The sequence below is a fragment of the Dama dama genome, chromosome 16 (assembly GCF_033118175.1).
Source record: "Dama dama isolate Ldn47 chromosome 16, ASM3311817v1, whole genome shotgun sequence".
Lineage (NCBI taxonomy): Eukaryota > Metazoa > Chordata > Mammalia > Artiodactyla > Cervidae > Dama > Dama dama.
Window position 1 is genome coordinate 40581337 of NC_083696.1, and position 6032 is coordinate 40587368.

At 38.1% G+C, this 6032-nt stretch overlaps 1 non-coding gene across 1 annotated transcript; it reads left to right on the forward strand.

Moving 5' to 3' along the window:
* Positions 1–5312: 5312 nt before the first annotated feature.
* TRNAC-ACA (transfer RNA cysteine (anticodon ACA)) lies at positions 5313–5384 on the forward strand. Its single transcript has one exon. It is a non-coding gene; the product is annotated as a tRNA-Cys (tRNA).
* The last annotated feature ends 648 nt before the right edge of the window (positions 5385–6032 follow it).

A 6032-nucleotide genomic window follows, 5' to 3' on the forward strand; every position in this document is an offset into this window, starting at 1 on the left:
TGCATGCTGAGTTGCTTTAGTCGTGTCTGACTCTTTGTGACCCTATGGCCTGCAGCCCTTCAGGCTCCTCTGTCCATGGGATTCTCCAGGCAAGAATACTGGAGTGGGTTGCCCTGCCTTCCTCCAGGGGATCTTCCCAACCCAGGGATCAAACCTGAGTCTCTTTAAGTTTCCTGCATTGGCTGGTGGGTTCTTTACCACTAGTGCCACCTGGGAAGTCCTAGCCTACATGGAACCATCTCAAGGGGTCAACCCTAGGAGGAGAGCATCTCATGCTCCAGTGAAGTAAGGAGTGAAGGTGGGGGAAGAGTGGCCATCACAGCTCAGGAGGATGCCATGGGGAAGGAAGCAGGTAGCTCCACCAGATTTGTCCGAAGATCCCTTTGTTTCTGTCAGTGATATAATTCAGCATAATTTTGAAAATAATCATCTCTGCCAACCATGTTACAGAGACATTTAACTTTTACCAATAGTTGAGTCAATTCAAGTCAACATGATCAAACATTTACGGAACTAGTTATAGCAGGCACTGTGCCAGGCACTGACAATTTGCGTTTAAGATAGGAAATGAGATTGTAAGGAAAAAATATATTCTGACAACCAGGCCTGCTTTTATAGATACTGAAGTGGAAGTCCAGAAAATTCATTTATAAATCTCAGAGGAAGGTTGGTAGCTGGTTTAGAATTGGAAAAATTGTGACTAAGTTCTTTTGCTTTAATCTCTACAAACAGACAATGGATCACCCTTGAAAGAAGCAGCTTAGAGCAATACAGTGTTTTCTTTTGATTGGCTATGGCTAAACAGGAAAGTTAAATATAGGAGATTTGAGCAAATTAAAAAACATTATTTTGGAGTCATAGCTATGGAGTGAAGTGCACTTAATGTAATCAATCGAAAACACAAAGTTGTAATTTGGGATTGCTGAGGTATTTGAGACACCACACAAAGTCATTGAAAGATTAGCCTCCATGGAATTTGGAGCATTAATTTTAAATATCCACAGAGTTTGTTTTTTAAAAAAACTTGGTGTTGGACTTTGGTCCCGACTTTCACTTTGAAGATAGCTAGGATAACAATCAAAACTGTCCTGGTTAAATAACCTGACCCTTCTGTTTTTCAAAATTATTAAGGAATTTGATGATTAAATGAATTCTTATTTCTCTTCATGCTGGTAAGTTAAACATACAAATTTTTCAGTCTGCTCACATAAATATTCTAATGTCACAATTGAGTATTTAAGATCTGAAGGATTTTAGTGCACTAGTAAATTTTTTAGCAAATAAAAGTAGGTAAAAGAGCATGCAAATATAATTCATTCAAAAAGGAAATAAATAGGGAAACAAACAATTTTTTCAAAGACTTAAGCTCAGTGATTTTAAAACATTGAAAATTAGACCAATTTTAATTTATCAAATCAGTAATGATTTCTAAAAATTTTTAATACTTGACTCCGTTTGCTTCGTAAAAGTATAAGTTAGTAAAAGAGTCCTGGAAAATAATCAGATAATACACGTGAGGACCTTCAGAATCCAGGAGTTGATATAAAAATTATTTTAAGCTGAAGACATTTGAAATGCAACAGATATAGAAAGAAGCCTCTCGGAGATCCCTGATCTGACTAAAAGCAGAGATTTCTGGGAAATAAGCCTACCATAAATTATTTCTTCAAGGTAAACCTATTCCCCAAAGAGATGAAAGAGTAACATTTACCCCAAATCCCTTTTCTGGGGAATCTGTATGGCCTTGAAGGAAACAGAAATGCATCTGATGAAATAAAATTTATATTTTAAGGCAGGACAAGAAACACTGAACATAAAATTCTCTCTGCATGTGCGTTTGGGCCTCCTCTTTCTCTCCCTAAGGCACCTGCATTACGCATTAACCAGAGCTCCTCGAAGATGAGAGTGTCTGCTCAACCATAAGGATCATTTTTTTTCTTTCTTCTGAGGCTACCAATGGAACTTCTTAAGAGAGTAGCATTGACATACTTACACCAGCATGTGTAGAATAGTTGCTAGTGAGAACCTGCTTTTTCAGCACGGGGAGCTCAGCTGAGTGCCCTGTGAGGACCTGGAGGGGGAGGGGGGGAGGGGGAGGGTCAAGAGGGAGGGGGTATATGTCCACATAAGACTGATTCATGATGTTGTACAACAGAAAGTAACACAACATTGTAAAGCGATTATATCCCAATTAGGGAAAAAAGACTGTTCTTTTCGGGCTCTGTAGGGGATCATGATGACTTACTGTTCGCTTGGTACCTGTTTACCTATCCTTGGTGAACGTTAGGTAAAATACCGGTATGTCATTTTGATGTATGATCCTTTGTCTCAAAAATATATACGACCATACCTTTGACTTCTGACAGGCACAACAGTTCTCAGAGCTTTCTGAAAATCTGCTCCCTGGGTTCTAATCCTCAGTATGGCTCTAATAAAATTCCTTTTTTTCCTTCTTGATAGTTAATTGAATTTTCATCCACCTGTATAGACAAATATCATCACAAACTTTATCTCTTGTTTGTTCTGAAAATCCATTTATCCTACCCAAAAGAAACCTAGTTATTCTTCCCATAGAAACATTTTACTCCTCTCTCCCTTTCCCCTACTAAGTTAGGTACATAACCCTTTAACTTTTACCATTTAATGAACCTACATATATACTAAGAGGAAAGAAGAATTCATATACTTTGATCCAAGAAAATATAAGGGCAAAAAGTGTTAGGAAAAGATATACATATAGGATGTTCACGACTCTGGAAATAGGGGGAAAATGAAGAAAAAAAGACTAAGTATCTTTGTCTATTCAGATTGCTATAACAGAACTTCATAAACTAGATGGCTTATAAACAACAGAAAAATATTTCTGACAGTCTAGAGGCTGAGAGATCAAGGTACTGGCATATTTAATACCTGGTGAGAGCCTACATCTTAGCTTATAGACAGCTGTCTTCTCCTTGTGTCCTTATAAGGCGAAAGGAGGAACGGAGACCTCTGGGGTCTCTTCTACAAGGGTACTAGTCCCGTTCAAGGGGGCTCCACCCTCATGACCTAATCACCGTCCAAACACCCCACCTCCACACACCATCACATTGGGGATTAGGTTTCAACATGAATTTGGTAGGAAGACAAACACTCAGTCTCTTGCACCAAGTGTCCAACAATAGGAGGTTTAAATACATGAAGGTGTATCTGTAAGATGGCATGTGTGTGGCACGCCCTCCCGCGCTCTCTCACACAACACATAATACATGATTGCTTATCAGTATGATCTCAGTTAAGAAAAACTCATACATGAGATAAAAGATTAAAAGAAATATCACAAAATGTAAGCTGTTTTTTTCTAGATGTTGAAAATAAAGGCATTTTAAAGGCCTTTATTAAAGTTTTCTTTCTGTATATTTTAATACCTTCCAGATTTTTAACATAATTGTGTGATATCTTTTGGTGGGGGATGGAGGGAAGAGAAGCACAAACGGTAATTATTTACCAAGATAATAATTTAATTTGAAAGGAAGGAAAGAAAAAAGAAAAGAAATGTTTTGCCAGGTCTTTTTTTCTATTTTAAAATGCCACTAAAGCAATAAATTTGAGTGAATTTTTTTTCTTAAGGTACAGTTAGTATTCTAATTGTTTTATTGCATCCCATAGGTCAGTGATAAAACAAAATGTAATGTAACTCAAGTTGAAACATAGAGTTGAAATTTACTATGTTAAATAATTTGGCATAAAAGTAATAAGGTAAACATATATATGTATATATCACAACAATACACAAAAGATACACAAAGTTAAGCAGTGAATTGCTTATTGTAAATAGCTTTTAAACTATCTTTTCAAAGATAAGAAAACATAACAGAAAGTTAAGTAAATGATATCTTCCATGATTTCAACATCAGACTGGCAATTATTTTCAGTTCTTCTATCTACATTTTCATACATTTTATACATTTTCTGCTTTTTTATTTACCAATCATAAAAGATATTACATTTTCTTATCTTCTAGCCTCATGTTGTATGGTATCCATTATGTTTTTAAACTTTTAAACAAACACTTGCAACATATAAATACTTGCAAACACACAGAAAAAATTTTTAAAAATAGTGCAATGATACTCATAGTCTCATTATCTAGACTTAATAATTGTTAACATTTTTCTTATATGCCTTTCTTTTCCACTAAAAGTTTTCAAAATTACTTGTAGATGCCATGACTTTTTACTCCTAAAGAACTTAAAATGCATTCTCTCAAGAAGGACGTTCTTTTTCACAACCACAAAAGCATCATCACCCTTAAGTAAATTAATAAAAGTTTCCTAAAATCACGTACTACCTATTGTTATCATATTTCCCAAATTGTTCCCAATATCTTTTATACCTATTTTCTTATTCAGATCTTTGAACAGTTGCCTAATATCACCATCATAGGATGAAATTCACTATTTCTTCTAGAGTTGAACTACGATTATCAAGGAGCTTCTTTCTTTGCAAAGTTGTTCTTTGAACAAGTGTTCATTGAGCACCTATTGACTTCCCTTGTGGCTGGTAAAGAATCCGCCAGCAATGCGGGAGACCTGTGTTCAATTCCTAGATTGGGAAGATCCCCTGCAGAAAGAAAAGTCTACCCACTCCAGTATTCTGGCCTAGAGAATTCCATGGACTGTATAATGCATGGGGTCGCAAAGAGTTGGACACGACTAAATGATTTTCACTTCACTCACTTATTGAGCACCTACCATGTTATAGCAAAGTGCTAAATGCCGAAATTAAAATTACAAGGTGGCATCTTGGGGTACTCTAGGAACTCTGGTCTCTTGTCTCAGCACAGAAAGAATTCAGTAAGAGGCAAAGTGATAGGTAAGAGGTGATTTGTTAAAATAGGATGCTTGAAGGCTTAAACTTGGGTGGGCCAGAGGGTGCCACTTCCTGAGAACTTAGTGAGGTACAGTTTTATAATCAAAGGAAAAGTGGGGAGGGAGAAAAAGACCACTTTCATCCTCATTCTTAAGCACACAGCAAACATCCATCATCAGCTCCTCCTTTGGGTTGGGCAGAGAGTTTTCTTATCCCTACATGGTCAGGCTAAGACTGTCATGGCGCTATGGAAAAATTATTTCAGGTCTCGGTACAAGAGGATCTTTACTTTGAAATGTCACCTTCGCATAAATGGTTGTTTTTTTATGTGTAGAGAGCCTGTCCTAGGAGTCATGAACTTACTGAACTCACCGGGCAGGATGTGGCCTCAGGCCACCATTCTTTTCTTGTTTGGAGGCACTTCTCATGCTTTTGTTGAATGGTTTTGTTGCTAAGTGACTTCCCTGGTGGCTCAGATGGTAAAGCGTCTGCCTACAATGCAGGAGACCCGGGTTCAATCCCTGGGTTGGGAAGATCTCCTGGAGAAGGAAATGGCAACCCACTCCAGTATTCTTGCCTGGAGAATCCCATGGACGGAGGAACCTGGTAGGCAACAGTCTATGGGGTCACAAAGAGTTGGACACGACGGAGTGACAGCTAACCTTAACCTTAACCTTTGTTGCTAAACAGGGCTGCTTGGCTTTGTGGTTAAGCAAACCTGCTTTTTTTTGAATGATTATTAACTTATAGGGATCTCCGTTACATTTTTCTTTAGTTGCAATCCCACAGTGGGATTAACTATTTAATCACACACTATGTCCCTTTGCACGTGTGTATTCTAAGTTGCTTCAGTCCTGTCTGACTCTTTGTGACCCGATGGACTATAGCCCGCCAGGCTCCTCTGTCCATGGGATTTTCCAGGCAAGAATACTACAGTGGGTTTCCATGCCCTCCTCCAGGGGGTCTTCCTGACCCAGGGATTGAACCTGGGTCTCCTGCATTGGCAAGCAGGTTCTTTACCATAGTGCCACCTGGGAAGTCTTTGTCCCTATCAGAATGATGGGTTGAAAGTCATTTTCCTGCCTTTGGGTAGCATATGATCAGTGGACAAGGAGACTTTCCTCTCACTGGAACATTTCTAAATTAGCAGAAAAGGGGGAGGGAAACTGAATCAAACAGTG